Source organism: Trichosurus vulpecula, chromosome 4 (genome assembly GCF_011100635.1).
Source record: "Trichosurus vulpecula isolate mTriVul1 chromosome 4, mTriVul1.pri, whole genome shotgun sequence".
In the NCBI taxonomy this organism is placed as follows: domain Eukaryota; kingdom Metazoa; phylum Chordata; class Mammalia; order Diprotodontia; family Phalangeridae; genus Trichosurus; species Trichosurus vulpecula.
Window position 1 is genome coordinate 189,899,292 of NC_050576.1, and position 15,847 is coordinate 189,915,138.

The following is a 15,847-nucleotide window of genomic DNA, read 5'->3' on the forward strand; positions in this document are numbered from 1 at the left end:
AGAATTGAGGCTCCATTGCTTTTAGGTGGTGGGGTGGGAGGCAAGAACAGCAACAAAGGAGCCAGTTGGCAAAGGGAGCCAGGTTTTGGTGGTAATGCTAGACAAACAAACCCAACCCCCCAGATCTTGTGCCTGAGGGAGAAGCCCCCCGGGGTTTTTGGAAGAAAAAAGCAGGCTGTCCAACAAGATGTCAACACATTTTAACATAGCAGCAATTTGACAGGAGAGTACCAGAGACTCAAAAACGACACAGTCAGTTGGGTATCAGTGCAAGGCCAGTGTCAAATGCCAGTGGGAGATTATATTTGGGGATTCTGGGAGGCTAGCAGACACATGGAAAAAGGATTGGCCTCATCAGATGTGATCTCCAGGTGAAGGGGGATTGAGATGGGGGAGCTTTCATTCTTTGGAGCGTAGGGTCAGGGTTCCCACTCTGACACTTGGTTTTTATCTTCCCAATCCACAGAAAGGGCTGAAAATGAAAAAAAAAATTGAAAAAGATTTAAGATTCTGGAATCGTAGAATTTCAGAGGCAGAAAAGACTTGAGAGGTGATCTTGGTCAACTCCCCCCTTTTACAGATGAGGAACATGGGGGTTAAGGAAGCTGAGTGTATTGTTCAAGGTCACAAAAAAGAAAGTGACAGAGAGTAATTCCCCTCACTCCTTAGTCCAGGGCTCTTTGCCTATAACCCCATGTCAACTCCTAGTTATTGAACCTGTAGGCTTATATGGTGGTTTTTATCTGTCTTCTGGGGAGCAGGGACTCTGCTAAAACTCTGTAGTCAACTCAGTTATTGATATTTGAAAATATCAATAAGAACTAAGTTATAATAAGAACTAAAAGGGGAAGTGGTGGCTCCAGAGGGTCCCCAAAAACTGGTTAATTGCCCAAGTCCTTTCTCTCTAGGTTTGGGATGCCTTCTATGACATTTGAAAGGAAGGCCTTGAGCACTTACAGATGGGCCTTGGGCTACATGGTCTCAGTTATGACATTTGATGATTTCTCTCTAAGTACAAAATATTAGGGTATTTCATTCTCCTGATAGATTTACCTTCCTAAAGATATTTGCCTTAGGTCATTAGTAGTATGAACTTACCTGCCCTAGCACCCAGAATGGAGGCTGGAGAAAGGTGGTCTGGGAGGGTGATGAGTGTAGTGTGTGTGGTAGAGAAAAGCCAGACTCGAATTAATATCTTTGGAGTTAAGATTCTCTGTGGAATCCACTTTCAGGTAGAATTGTGAAGTTAGTCTTTGAGAGCCCTTCTATCCACTCTTCCCCTCCCTCCCCTTTGTATCTCACGGTTCCAAGCAGACAGCTACTCTTATCGCAATCACAATAATTATCGTAGCTCACGTTTATGTTATACTTTTAAGATTAGCATAGCTTGGTATATCTGTTCTCTCATTTGACCTTCACAATGGCTCTTGAAGGGCAGGTGCTATAATTATCCCCATTTTACAGATGACAAGACTGAGGCTTAGGAAAGTTGAGGGACTTGCCCAGGGTCATACACTTAGACCTTTCCCAAGACAGGATTCAGAGCAGAGTCTTCCTAATTCCATGTCCAACATGTCAGCTAATTCTGCTTAGGCATTAGCTCAAGTCCTTGGAAGGTGATGCCTTCCGCCAGGGATACCTGCATTTCCTGGAGAACCCTAAAGCCAAAAGAAAGAATCTCTACTGGTGAAATTTCAGACCCTGAAGCAGGCAACAGCAGAGACCTTTTTGGACACCATGAGGATTCTTTTTTCAAATGTCAATATAATACTCCTGACATGTATGGTGCCTTAGAATTTACAAAGCCTCTTTACATACTTTTATGTGATTTGGTTCTTGAAACAGCCCTGTGAGGTGGGCAGGATAGGCATTAAAAATTTTTTTTGGTCCTGAGCTGTGATTTCATTGTAGGGGACTTGCAGTTTTGAAACTGCAGGGACTTAGCTGTAACTTACAGTTTTAAGTTAATTGCCAATGGCAGCTAAGAGATTAAATAGCACATCCATGGTCACACGACTATTACGTTATCACAAGCAGGGTTTGAACATAGGTCTTCCTGATTTGGAAGCCAGCTCTCTCTCCATTCCACCGTGATGCATCTCAGGGTAGGTTGTATTGTCCCCATTTTACACATGAGTGGAACTTGAGGCTTGGAGAAATTTGGGATTCAAAGCCAGGTATCATGAGTCCCCCATTTCCATTTCTCACCTATTTCTCTCCATAGGCAGGGAATTCTCTGCAGGAGAGTAAGGCAGACTGGCGAGCTGACGTTAGAGTTGGGGTTAGGAGGGCAGGGAAGTCAGTTTCATAGCAGGCCGTGTTCCAGGTGTTACTGCTGGGCCTACTTATTCTCTCCTCTTAACCACTCACTCCCATACCTCATTTACCAGTGGAGAGGGTCCAAGGAGAGTCTCACAGAGGGAAATAGAGTCAGAGCTTGAGTGGGAGCTGCATGCCCTAGGAATAATAATAATAACAATAACCTCGCATTTATATAACGCTTCCTATGTCCTGGGCGCTGTGCTAAGCACTTTTACAATTAGTATCTCATTTGGACCTCACAACAACCCTGGAAGGTATCCCTATTTATCCCTCTTTTACAGACAAAGAAACAGAAGTAGCACACATCTGAGCCCTCAGACATGGGTCAGCATCCAGGATTTGTTGGGATTTACCTTCCTGACTTGGAGGGGGAGGTGTCCCAACCTTGTCAAGGGGTGCCATTTCCTTGGGTTGACACAACTTTGGGCCTTTTTTATTGAGCTGCATTGGGAACCAGCTGGGGAATGTCACCCACCTTGGTTAGTTGATCTCCCCATGAGGCCTATAAACGTGTCTTCTTGGTGCCCTGATGTGAAGGTAGGGGGAGTAGACAGAGAGAGACAAAAAGAGACAGAAAGAAAGAGTGCTTTTGTCTTAAGAGCCATGACAAGGGCTGGAGGTCTGTGTCTTCTAAAAGGTTACTTGTTGATTCTCCAGGGTTTTGGAGGATGGGAGATCATTCCTGGTTACTATTCTTTAGAACTTATTTTTGATTAAAAATTATATATAATAATATAATATAATATATAATATATTTAATAAACAAAAATTATTTTCTATTCCTCTTCTCATGTCCCCATCATTGCATGTTTCCTTTTCAAATCTCAGGTGATGAGCCCTCCCAATTCCCCAGCCTGTGGCAGGACTAAATTTTCTTCTCTCTCCTTCCTTTCTCCCCACATTTCTCTCATCTCATTTGACCCTGTGAAATAGGTATTGTTATCCCCAATTTACGGATGAAAAATGTGACTAAAGAGGTTGGGTGCCTTGCCAAGGATCATATAGATAGTGTCTGAGATAAGCATTCAGTCTCATCTCTTTCCTGACATTGGGTACATAGAACTCGCTTTTCACTACACCACATTGATCTCATCTCAACCCTTCCATCATTACCCTTTGACTAAACCCACCCTCTCTGGGGGAAGGTAGCTTGTGGCCAAGTCCTTGCTGCCTCCACTCAGTGTACAGTAGACCTGCCTGGCCCCTGCCCTGGGCTTTGGCTGCATTCCTCTTGTCTATTCCCCATATGTTTTGGGGAGGGAGACCTTTGGAAAGAGGTCACCCAGGGGAATAGTATAAGCATCACTTACTTACCTTTGTTCTCCACTGACTGGATCAGAGACTTCCCTGGGAGTAAAGAAAGAAACAAGGTTCAGACCTTTCACTCTCCCCCATGTTCCCCTTAGAGGGTTATATGTGGGGTGAGAGGGGGAGTAGGGAAGGAAGGTGGTCTCAGGGTCTCCTTTAATTCCCTCCCCGGAGTCCCAATTGCAAGGTCTCTGATTGTGAATAATTATTTACATGCAGATTATCTGATTTTAAGCTAGAAGGAACTTTGCAGAAGCATTGTAGTGTGTAATGGAAACCATGTTGCATAGGGCGTCAGAAAAACCTGGGTTCAAATCCTGCTTCTGAAACTTAAAAGCTGGGCAGCTAGGTGGCCCTGGAGTCAGGAGGACCTGAGTTCAAATATGACCTCAGACATTTACTAGCTGTGTGACCCTGGGTGAGTCACTTAACCCCAGTTGCCTCAAAAAAAAAAAACTTATAGGCTGTGTGACTGTGGGAAAATCAATCACACCTCTCTAAGCCTCAGTTTCCTCATCTGTAGAATGGGGAGTGTGATGATACCTGTGGTACCTACCCCCAGCATTGTTGTAAGGCTCAAATAAGATGTTTGGAAGCCCTGTGCAAATTGAAGAGGGCGATAGGAGTGTCAGTTTTTATTTGGAAACTGAAGTCCAAGCATACCCCATTTTAGATGCAGAAAATAATGTAGAAGAAAAGATGCTTCCTGGAGAGATGAGAAACCTGGCTGCGAGTTCTGATTCTGCCATTAACTAGCTGTGTAACCTTGGGCAGGCAAGTCAGCCTATGTCTCTGGGCTTCAGTTATCTTCTATGTCAAATAGGGATAATAATACCTTTATGGCCCGAAGGCAGGGGACTGGACCAAGGCGGCCCATTGAAGGCTCTTCTAGTTCTAAGATCGGTGATACGAGAGGGTTTAGCTTTCTGAGGCTGGCTTTCCTTTGGTATGTGAAGTGACAGGCAAGAACAGCCTCAGGGAATAAGAGGCACATCTTAAGGTCTGTCTGAGTGAAACAGACTTAATGCCTGCAGGCTCAGAGATCACAGAGTCAGAGCTGGAAAAGACTTTAGAAGTCATGCGATACAATGCCATTCTATCTATCTATCTATCTATCTATCTATCTATCTATCTATCTATCTACAATCTATCCAGGGAATGAATCTCTCTCTCTCTCTCTCTCTCTCTCTCTCTCTCTCTCTCTCTCTCTCTCTCTCTCTCTCTCTCCCCCTCCCTCTCCCTCTCCCTCTCCGTCTCTCCCTCTTCCTGTCCCTCTCCCTCTCCCCCCCATCTGTCTGTCTCTCTGTCTCTGTCTGTCTCTTGATGGAATGAATGAATCTATCTATCTATCTATCTATCTATCTATCTATCTACAATCTATCCAGGGAATTTATCTATCTATCTATCTGTCTGTCTGTCTATCTGTTGTCTGTCTATCGAATGAATGAATCTGTCTGTCTGTCTTGTCTATCTATCTGTCTATGGAATGAATCTATCTATCTGTCTGTCTATCTGTCTATCTATCTGTGGAATTAATGAATGAATCTATCTGTCTATCCATTTATCCATCCATTCATTTACTTATTTATCTATTTACTTATCTATTAACTAATTAATTCATCCACTTATTTATCGTGAATGATGACATTGAAGTCTTCAGAAAGGTTAGGTGACTTGCCTGGCATCACAAAGGCAGCACAGGTAAGTGGTAGAGCCAACATTAGAACACAGGTCCCTCTCCTGCCGTAAATAGTGTGTGCTAATTAGGTCTCTTTTATTTAATAGAATTGAAGGAAGATTTGCTGCTGAATACAAAGAGGTCTTTGATGAAATCCCAAAGCCAATATAGAGCATTGATTTCTTTTATCACTACTTTGGATTATTGGTGTTATTACTTCCCAAGGTAGTCCAGGTCAGTCAGTCAACAGGCATTTATTTAGAACTTAGTTACTACCTGTGTGACCCTGGGCAAGTCACTTCACCCTGTTTGCCTCAGTTTCTTCTTCTGTAAAATGAGCCAGAGAAGGAAATGGCAAATACTCCAGTGTCTCTGCCAAGAAAACCCCAAATGGGGTCACAAAGAGTCAGACACCATTGAAATGACTGGACAACAGCAACAACTGTACCAGGACTACACAAAATCGGTGATATTGTGGTCTGGGCTTGGGAGGTCAAACATAGGCCCTGGAACCTGATTAAAATGTTTCTGGGAAATATTTAACAAAATAAATAAAAATACAATAGAACAGATAACGTTAACATGTGGTTGTATAAGTCATTATGTGGTCCATGGGAATCTTTGTGTACCATTGAGTGGCCTCCATTTCTATTTGAATTTGACAGCGCTGGTCTGGGGAAATTACTGCACCCTGCGGAGACCCAACCCATGAGATTTGGACGATTGCCTGTTGTTTTGAGTGTTAAAGATGAGAAGACTGGAACAAGACTGTAGGTGACCCTGAGGGTCCTTTTACAAGCCCTCTTTTCTTGTCCCAGAATCCCTTTACCCAAGCAGGATCCATTCTCCACAGACTTAGGGAGCCAGCCCTGGATGGCCCCTTTCTCACCTCCCTCCCACCCTCCAATCCTCTGGCCCACTCACCTCTTGCTCGTTTCCCCATCAGTCCATAGAATTGTCCTGTCTTTCCTCTTTTTACCTCCTGCACCAACGGCTGGAGTGAAATGCTTGGCGACTCCTAGAAAAGCCAGAAGTGAATTGAGGGTAAAGGAATAATAACTGGAGTTCCCATAAGCACTTTAAAATGTGCAAACTTGCTTTCTATGCATTATCTTATTCCAGCCTCACATATCCTGTGAGCCAGGAACCCTGGGGAGTACTGTTATCCCCATTTCACAGCTACTCTGTGGTTGCTGTTTGTTTTTTTAACCTGTGACTTCATTGATACAGGGATTTCCCGGTGAGGAAATTCCTTCTACCAGGGCAGGTTGGCACCTTTTCTCTAATCTATAGTCTTAGAGAGTTGCCTGAAACACAGAGAGATTGAGTGACTTGCCCCAGGGTCACACAGCCATTGAACTCGAGTCTTCTTGATGGCCAAGTCTAGTATTGTAACCACTGGTTAAGAGCCTGGACAGCTGGGTGCTTTTCCCTGTGGCATCAGGGATCTAAGGCTAGCCAACCTTAACAAGGAAGAAGGATCCTAAGGGGTTTGGTTTGGCATGGCCTTCCCCTCCTGCTGCTTCTCTGGCGGATTTCCTCTCTATTATCTTTGTCATCCCTTGTACTTGCATGTTCCTGTTGCTGTTGCCGTATTGTTAGATGATCCAGACTGGGCTTACCCAGGGACCCCCATTAAGAATATAGGATGAGAGGGGCAGCTAGGTGGCGCAGTGAGTAGGGCACCGACCCTGAGTTCAAATCCAGCCTCAGACACTTGACACACTAGCTGTGTGACCTTGGGCAAGTCATTTAACCCCAACTGCCCTACCTTCCCCCTCCAAAAAAATAAATTTAAAAAGAAGCTGGGTTGTCTCACTGGAGTTGCCAGGCTATAAAAAAAAAAGAATATAGGATGAGGGGGTTCTGGTATATTGCCAGGAACATAGAAACAGCTCTTTCGATCCTTGATGGGTCCCAAAGCCTTGCTTCAAATCCTAGTTTCTCTTCCCTGACAGGTGACGGGGCCCAAGTTCTTCATTATCTCTGAGAATCTCTATCGTCCTGATTACCAACAGGTGACTGATCACCTTTGGGGAGAGAGAATATGAGCGAGGTCCATGTAAGCCATTTATCAGCCTTAGGCTAATAGGTCATGGAAAGACCACAATTTGGAATCGGGACTTAAATCCCAGCTGTTCTTATGACTTGTGTGTCCTGGAGAAATTGCTTAGCTTTTGCAAGTCAACAAGCATTTATTAAATGCTTACTGTATGCCAGATACTGTGCTAAGTGTCAGAAATACAAACAAAAAGAAAGGTGGTCCCTGCCCTCAAGGACCTTACAGTCTAATAGGAAAAGATAGAACATGAATGGAAGCCAAAAAAGGCCTAGGGAGAGAAGGTACCTATACCAGGGCATGATGGAGAAAGAAGTCCTGGGATTCAGCAGTAGAGTGGGAGTGAACCATTGGGCTTCATTTCCCTTATCTGTAAAATGAGAGATTTGGCTGGACAGCCTCTTAAATTCCAGCTCTAAAAACCATGAAATTTCTTGTGACTTGCCTTACCTAATGAGGTGGGGGCCTCCTCTGATTATGTTTAAGACAAGGGTTGATGGCCCCTAGGAGTGAGTGTAAGGGAGGGAGAGGGATATGATGCTCTCTGGGAAAGCCACAGAGAGATGTCACTGACCAGTGGGATCACATCAGGATGGGGGGAGGAGTAGGTTATATAAACCACCTTTTGATTTTCACAGCCTGTCTTCTTCTGAGCAGTCTCGAGGATGAGGAAGTGGGATGTTTTCTAAGCCCTGGGCTGATTCAGTCACTTCCAATCAGTCTCCTCCCAAAGGACGTCAGCCCCAATCCATCTGTCTCCAGGGCTATAGTTTCTCAGCCAGACAGGGAACCTGAAAAGTCACTTTGGAGATTTGGACCCACTTGTGAAAAGCTCTTTGAAAACCACTTAACCTGGGGAAAAGGCTTACCCTTGAAAGACAAGCTTAGAAAATAGAGTGGTTTGTTCCAGTGTGAATACTGGTATGTTCCACGAGTCTTCTCTTCTGTGTCTCAGAAGAAACCTCCTAATTGGTGAAATCATGGAATTTTAGACCTGGAAGTCACCTTAGAGACTATCTACTTTCCAGAGGCATAAACTAAAGCCAAGAGGAATTGACTTGCTCAGGGTCATTTGGCTAATGAATATCAGAGCCCAGGATTTGAACCCAGGTCTTTTTGAATAAATTTTATTGTTGCCTGTGGTTTTTATATCACACATTCCTGTATACGCTGGCCCCCACATAATAATGACAACGACAAATCTCTTCCTTATGAAAATGAAAAACAAATCCAACTAACACAGTGACCTCATCGGACAATATATATGCAAATTATGCACCTGTAACCCCACTCTTTACTACTGTTAGGATGGTGCTTCCATATCTCTTCTCTGGAGCCCAAACCAGTCAGTGTAATTACTTGGCCTTCCCCTTTGTTTTAATGTTCTTTTTTATTTACCTTATTACACTTTTCATCCTGCCTGTTTCACTGTAGGATTGTAGGGAAGCATCCTCTTTCCAGGGAAGGATCCCTGGATTGCCTCTTCAACTCCCCACTATTGGTGGATAAACAACCTATGGTGTAAGTCCTCCGTCAAGTCTGACTTTTGTCCCTCCCACTGTGGTCCAAGTCCCAAAACCAAGAAAGAGAAAAAGAAACGGGACCAGACTAAGCTGTAGCATAAGATGCTGATACTGGGGAATCTCTTCCTTGATTCTTTGTGTCGGCTGAGTCTACGGCCTTAGTTGTTTGTTTATTAATTTGTTTAAGTCACTGACAATCCATCTGGACTTCAAGGGCTCGCCACAGCAAATGGAGAACCATATCCTTCCCCAGCTGGCCTCCTCCCTGATCCTCAGCATATGGCTAGGTATCATCAGGACTATCAGTGTATTATATCTCAGAGAATCATGGAGCCACAGAACATATGGGCTGGAAGGGCCCATGGGGATCACTGAGTCCAAGAACCTCATTTTATAGATGAAGAAACTGAGACCCAGGAAGAGAAGTGACTGGCCTCGTAATCATACAGCTAAGTAACAGAACTGGGATTTGAGCCCAGGTCTCTTAAATCCTTGGCCTCAGACACTTACTAGCTGTGTGACCCTGGGTGAGTCACTTAACCCTGTTTGCCTCAGTTTCCTCATCTGTCAAATGAGCTGGAGAAGGAGATGGCAAACCACTCCAGTATCTTTGCCAAGGAAACCGCCAATGGAGTCATGAAAAGCCGGACACGACTGAGAAAAGACTGAATGGTAACAATAACAACCCTTAACACTTGGTCCAATGTTCTTCCACGCTGCCTCTGCCATACTCAATGGAATTGAGCTGCAGAAAACATACAGAAAACATAAAATAAAAACCTATGATGTACCATAAGCACACCAGGGATACAAAAAGAGACCAAAGACAGCCCCTTCCTTCAAGAAACTTACAGTTTGGTAGGGGAAACATCATATAAAGAATTACAAAACAAGCTATATATAGGATAGATAGGAAGTAATTAACAGAGGGAAGGTACTACAATTAAGAGGGGCTGAGGAAGGCTTCTGGCAAAAGATGAGATTTTGGTTGAAACCTAAAGGAAGACAGGGATAAGTAACTAGGTAAATAAGGAAATCATACAAAACATGGCTGAACCATTTGAAAATGTTTTTAAAAATAATTTCTTTTACCAATCTGTAGCCTGGTGGTTTTACATTAGTATGGAACATTAGAAGTTCACTGCCTTTATAGGCTCATTTCTAAGGGTTAGAAGGTGCCGGGGACCCAGTAGGGTTGTCCCCCAAATTAGATTTATTTTGCTTTTAGCAATTGTAGCATTCTCCCTTCAATTAGAATGCAAAGGAGCCAGTTTTAGCTAGAGCTGTAACTAGGATGGTGGCAGGTGCCAGGTTTAGCGGGCACTAAAAGCAACCCGAAGTCACATTGGAGGTAGAAACGAACAATTGAATTTAGCAACTAGTTAGCAAGAAGAGTTTTTGTGGTTGTTTTTCATCCTTCGTTTTCAGGGCAGCCAGAAGAATTAGCTGAAATAAAAAGCTATCAAATAGCCCATTTCCCCTACACAGTTAAAAGCAAGTTTTTCTCCAGCTTGACCCCACCCTGCCTTATAAATGCCCCCCACCAAAGTATTCTGGCTTAAAAAGTTAGATTGAGGGCAGCTTCTTGCTGCTTGGCCTAGCCTCAGTTTTACTGTCCTAGGAGCAAGTATTCCAAGATACAGATCTTAGATAGTGGTTCTTCTAGACTTTCCTGCCCTGCACCACTCTTCTCCTGACCTCTAGGAAACTCACTGACTCACCCTAGAATATGCCCTCCCCAAACAAACCTAGAGTCTGGACTCTATTATTCATTTTCATTTGCCTTTGCCTGCCTCAGGAGAGCAATAGGACCCCGCCTCTTCTTTTTTTGTGGCTTTACCCAAAGTGACCAGTGCAGAGTGTTTAGTCTGAAGGTCAGGGGAAGATAATGGGCAATCTATTAGTTCAGGAAATAAAGCACTGAGGTTTTTACTTCAGATAATGGAAAGTTGGTCCTCTGCTGAAAGCCTTCCTCTTTCAGGCTAGATACCTACCATCCGTTCATCACAAACTTAACCTCACACACATATACATGTACAGAAGCAGTATGACTGGGAAGGAAGAGCAATGCATTTGGTCAGAAGACTTACGTTTGAATCCCAGGTCTATCACTTAGTACCAGTGTGACCTTGGGCAAATCACTTTACCAATCTAGGCTTCAATTTCCTTATCCACAAAGTAAAGAAGTTGGATTTGATGATCTCTAGGTCCCTAAGTGATCCTATGGTCTCTCAGTACACAATCACACATGCATCCAGATACAGTATATATATTCACACACACACACGTACACACACATCTAAGACTCCTTGAAGCATCATTGAAATATAAAGGGTTTGTTCTCCCAGCCCCCTATAAACAATTCTTGAGGTGAGGGCTGAGTTCCTCTAGACCAGTGGTTCTGAATCTTTTCTGTGTGTCACGGACACCTTTGGCAGTCTGGTGAAGCCTGTGGATACCTCAGAATGTTTTTAAACAAGTGAAGGAAATGGCTACATTTCAGATTAGTGAGACTAAAGATGTAAAAAAAAATTTCCCATCTAATGAATCCAGGTGTAAGAGCCCCTGCTCCATGGTAAAGAAACTGTCTCCTGAAACCATTGAAAGAACACAGACAGCTCTCAGATCCCCAGACAGGCTAGACTCCCATTCATGGAATTCTAACATGGTTTTTGTGAACTTGTTTTCTTTTTAAAAATTTGAGAACCATTCAATTGTTTTTCTTTGTGATCCCAGGTGTTTTATTTTATGCATTCCCAAATATTCTGAGATGTCTATAGGCTTCACCAGACTGACAAAGGGGTCCATGGCAGAAAAGGTTCAGAATCCTAGCTCCTCCAGGGCATAAAACAGAACATTGACTAAAGAGTAAAAGCTCCCAAGTTAGGGGAAATCCCTCCCTGCCCTGCCCCCACCATGGATCCCCAGACTATTCTCACAGATGGTATTCCTGGTTTGGGGGATGTGGGAAATGGGATAATGGGCAAGACCAAGGCAGGGCTTCCTCTCACTGCCCCTCCTCACTCCATGGTATCTATTGTCACCTCTTGCCTACTTCAAGGCTCCCCAACACGAGGTCACCATTACCTGGCCCCAATACCCAAACCCAGCCCTCTTTCCTGACAGTACCTTCAGGCTCAAGATCAACCAGGGTTCATCTTCAGAGCGAGGGGCAGGCTCCTCTGTCTCAGAACCAACCATCTTCAGGGACAGACACATTAGGAGAATCAAGAAAAGGCAGGAGGGCATGGTGACTGATGTTTGGTTCTTTTGCTCAACGTGGGACCTTGATTCCACCCTCGGGATGTGTTCCTTCTTCCTCTAGGCTCTGGGCTCTTTGACTGAATGTCCAAGAATGAGCACAAGGGGGAAGGTTTTGCCCTGAGCCTCTCAGTGGGTTGCCTAGTTCACCCAACTCTGGGGTTCTCAGTCTCCTCTTCCTTTGCTCTATTTATCTGACAAGCTGGAGACCAGTCTCTTAGCAGCTGCCCTCCCAAAGTAAAGTGAGACCAATGATTGCAAGGAAAGATCCCCAAGAAGGAGGGATTTGGTTTTGTAATAGAGGGGGAGGGTCGCCTTCCTATTCTACCAGCATAATTAGATCGCTTAGGGTATTGATATCAGCTTAGCTGTCTAATGCAGATTCCCAGAATGGCACTCCTTCTACCCTTTGGCTAGGTTCCCCTTTAGGTTCACAATGAGGTACTGTCTGTTGCTTGAGTTTGAAAAAGAACCTTACCGAGAGACTGGAATAGCAGGACAGCCTCCCTGGGCTTCCATTTTCTCACCTGTAAAATAGGGAGAGAGTTGGGCTTGTCAAGTGTGTTCTGGGACTTCATCCTGCTGCCTCAGAGGTGTAACTAAGTAGTAGAAGGGGAGAACAGGATGAAGTCCCAACGTATAACACAAATGACAACTTCCAATTCTGACCTCAGACCCTCCAGCTCTACTATTTAGGGCTCTATCCCTCACATGAAACCCTGATTCTTGATATGACCTTCCTCCCCCATCTCTGACTTTGAGCTCCCATCTTTGACACTGAACCCTTCTATTCTAACCCATCCTTGACATTGACAATGACAGAAAACCCTCATCCTTGACAGAGTCCTCTCCCTGATACTGAGTCCCCATCTATGCCAATGTGTTTCTCAATCCTTGGTACTAAGCCCCAACCATGAAAATAAACTCTTTATCCCAGATACTGAGTCTCCATCCCTTACACTAAGTGTCCCCTCCCTAGCATTAGTACTGAGTCCCCTATACCTGACACTGAACCCTATTCCAGGCACTAAGCTGGATCCATGCCAGTGAGCTTCCTATCCCTGATACCAAGCACCTCATCCCTAACATTAATATTGAGTCCCCCCATACCTAACACTGAACCCCTTCCTAGATGTCCAACTATCATTTCTGACCCTGAACACATCGAGTCTTTGCAACCATCTAGATTTGAAGGTATTTGAAAACATGGAAGTACAGAATGTTGAGAAGAAATCCCAAGGAGCTTCCAGTTGGATTGGAGAAACAAGATTAAGGTACATGAATCAATGGTGAAGAACACAAGCCAGTATTGATTAAGTGCAATGCGACTTGGTACAGAATATGGGGATTGTCTTGGGGGGAGTGGGCAAGGGTGTGTTGGAGCCAGCTCCAACTAGCTCTCACATCTTTTTGTTCAGTCATTTTCAGTCATGTCTGACTCTTCGTGTTCCACTTTGAGGTTTTCTTGGCCAAGATGCTGGAGTGTTTGTCATTTCCTTACCCAGCTCATTTGACAGATGAGGAAACTGAGATGAACAGAGTTAAGTGATTTGCCTAGGTCCCAGGGAATAAGTTTCTGAGGCCAGATTTGAACTCAGGAAGATGAGTCTTCCTCAATCCACTTTATCTGGCACTTTATCTACTTCACCACCTAGCTGCCCCTAATTAGGTCAATTAGGGAGGACTAAAAGGATTGCCTTGATGTGGTACAGGTTTCGTTTGAGATCAGGTAACATGTATACATGTATGTAGTAAATCTGTTGAGGTTTAGGGGTGCTGGGACCCTGAAATAGTGACATGTGGGTCCTGCCTCCAATGAATTCAACCAAGGCCTTCTTTCAGCCAAAGACAAAGTTTGTTAGAACACCAGTCAGGGTAGGCATGATTCTAAAAATCTGCCCTGTGATAGACAAGACTAACTCTTTTTATAGGAAAAAGATCTGTATGGGAGTGGCCAGTAGGTTGGGGTGACTGTGAGATGGGGTCTAGGGAAGATCTGGATGGAAGTGGCCAGTATGGGGTGACTGGGAGGTAACAGGGAAGGCCTGGGTAGCCTAGGGGAATGCCAGGGACCTAGACCACATGACCAAGGGAGAACAGGGTCTAGATAGGATCAACAGTGGGAAGTAGCTGGGTGATCTGGAGGTAACACAATGGAGGACTGGGCTAAGTTAGGGGTAACAGAGAATTGGGAAACTGAGCACAGGCCACAGTGAAAGGCCAGTTGAGAAGATTACTGGCATGGGTCTTTGAGGCAAATGCTAGGGACTTGACCATGTGGGAAAATTCAAGGAGAGTTCAGGGGAAAGTTCAAAATGTGTGTGTACGTGAGGTGGGACTTCCAGGGCCCATACCCTATCAGATCCGGAAAGTGGGGTTTCATGACTTCCTTCAGCTCCTTTCAGCAGCATGGGAGTAGGAATGGAGGAGGCAGATGGGGGGGAGGGGAGAAAGTCCAAGGTTTGTGTTTGGCAAGGTATGAATTTCAGTAGTTCAATGTAGACCTTGAAGATCTCTTCCATCTCTCAATCTATCATCTATAACACTGAACTTGCTAACTGTAGAGCTGAGATCAGGAAGGAAGAAAAGTAAAGCCAGATCAAGGGTGATGGCCTGGGAGGGGTACTACTGAGGGGGTGGAGAGACTGAAAGTCACAGTGAGGACAAAGAATAGACCTAGAGGAATGAGGCTTAAGGAGAGATAGAATGATAGAAAGTTATAAAGGAATTCCAGAATTTTTCATCATTTAAATGGAAAAACTATAGGTGGCCATCCCTGTGTAAGGAAGTTGGACTGTGAACTGGGTACTGAAAAGGCTGCTCTGGGATTTGGTGTTTCCTGGGATGAACCAGGCTCCATAAGTACTAGAAGATGGAAGGAACACAATAGGAAAAGTTCTGAAATGAAGGAAATTTTGTTAATATGAAACAGGGATTCCAGAGGGCACAGTGGAAGTATTGGGAAGAGCAGATATGGAACATGAAAGCAGTAAGATGGAGGTAAATAAGAATGAAAGAACAAGAAATGAGTATTGGAGAAGGGGACTAGTTCACCCTCAGGTAGCCTGGATACAGTATCCTTGGGGTTGGAAGAGTAAGGGGTGGTGAAAGTTTTTTAGCTATGGGTCACAGTAGCAATCATTTCCTCTCAGCTCTGTGCATGAGTGGACCACTCAGTGTCTGAGCTACGCCTTATGGAATCTGGGCTGTACCTTGTGCTATTATCAAAGTTATTTCTAGGATGGGGAGGTGAAATCTTATCTTCCCATAGTCTTGTCCTCCATTCCACTGTCTCTGTCTCATTTCTCCTTCAAATATTACAGCACAGCTTACCTCTTCACTCCTCCCCTACCTTCAGCTTACTTTTTATGTGTTGCCTTCCTCCATTTGTACCTCCAGCTTTAAGCATGGTGCCTGGCATAGAGTAAGCCCTTAATATATGCTTGTTGATTTGTTGACATACATAGATATGCTCTTTCTCTACATTGTTGATGAGTTGGATAGATGCATGTAGAAATGTTATGCTTGTTTAACTTAGAGTTGACACCAAGCTGGGAGGGATGACCAACTCTAGAATTTGTTGCTGTTGTTCAGTCATGTCCAACTCTCTCTGACCCCATTTTGGGGTTTTCTTGGCAGAGATACTGGAGTGGTTTACCATTTCCTTCTCCAGCTCATTCTATGGATGAGGAAATT